The sequence below is a fragment of the Eucalyptus grandis genome, chromosome 3, assembly GCF_016545825.1.
Source record: "Eucalyptus grandis isolate ANBG69807.140 chromosome 3, ASM1654582v1, whole genome shotgun sequence".
In the NCBI taxonomy this organism is placed as follows: domain Eukaryota; kingdom Viridiplantae; phylum Streptophyta; class Magnoliopsida; order Myrtales; family Myrtaceae; genus Eucalyptus; species Eucalyptus grandis.
Window position 1 is genome coordinate 22,578,483 of NC_052614.1, and position 1,491 is coordinate 22,579,973.

Sequence of the window (1,491 nt, forward strand, 5' to 3'; positions counted from 1 at the left end):
TTATCGATATACATATATACATCCATGTATGGTGATATTGACTTTGGCTTTCATGCAATTGGGCTATAATTGCTTGATTTCTTTCTTTCTATCCTCTCCATCTATTTGGAATACAGTGCACTTTCTTTTGTTACGAGTTGGGTCTTCTTAACGATCTGAGATCATGTTAATATAAGGATAATTAACTCAAATTCATCACTTGATACATCATGACGATGCTCGGAATATAAATCTAATTATGTATCTGCATTAATCTCAACCTTTGGATGAGTACACCCCACTCGGTCACATGGTGGGCATGTAGGTTTTGAATACGATACGTCACCTTTCTTGAACACAAGATCTCAGTGGTTTGGCACTAAAAAAAGAAAAAGAAAAAAATTCTTGGTTTTAAATACCAACGAATAATCATTAGAATAAATCTAGCTCTCCGATTCGTTCAAAGGCAGATAATCCGTTCTAAGACTTGTGGGTGTATACTATATACTTTCTTTTAGCTTTATGTCAAGTGATTGTATTAGCCATTACGAAGGATCGAACTTGAGGTCCCCATCTTTCGAGGTATACAATTCTAGTCGTTTCGCCATGTGCCCTTGATTAATTAATTCAGGAGCGATAGATTTACTCCGCCCCGTTGGCTCAATCAACGTGTGTCATCCAAGCTTCTTTGTTGGATTCGTATAAACTACTTCCTTATAGTACGATCACAAATTGTTACGCCGAATGAGTATCAACTCCCATGTTTCTCGATTTGGCCAGGACATCAATCCCATCGCTATTTCATTCGATTTAATTTCCATTAATTCATTCTATACGGTTTGTAAATTCCCTTGTCCTTAGACCCGTTAAATGGGGGGTCGGGTCGGGTCATAAATGGTCCGATCAAAATCGACCCATTTAACCCGTTTATAACCCATTTATTGAGGTGCAAATTTTTTGACCCATACCCAACCCGACTTACACTCGACTTATATCCGACTCATTTAACTAAACCCAAGAAAGCTTATATATGTATATATTAAAAATGGTATTGCTAAAATAGTTTTATGCGACAGAAATTTAATGGACAATTTTTATAGTTTTTAAAATAATTATTTAAAAAAAAATCTAATTTTTTTAAATTTAAATTTAAATTTTTATTTTTTAAGAATATAATTTTTAATTTTCTTTCCTTTTTTTCTTTTTTGTTCTTCTTTTTCTTTGGCCGGCCGCCAGCCATGACAACAGCTGACGACTAGCCACGGGTGAGCCTCGAGCTTGCCCGACGCCGACAAGCTTGAGGCTTGCCAAATCGGCGAGGCTCGAGCTCGCCCCTCGTTGGATTTGGTGAAACTCACTAACGTGGGTGAGGCTCAAGCCTCGTCGGACGTCGGCGAGCTTGAGCTCGCCCCTCACTAGATTTGGCAAGGCTTGAGCCTTGCTTGACACCGGCAAGTTCGAGTCTCGCCAGATCGGCGAGGCTCGAGTCTCGCCAGATCGGCGAGGCTCGAG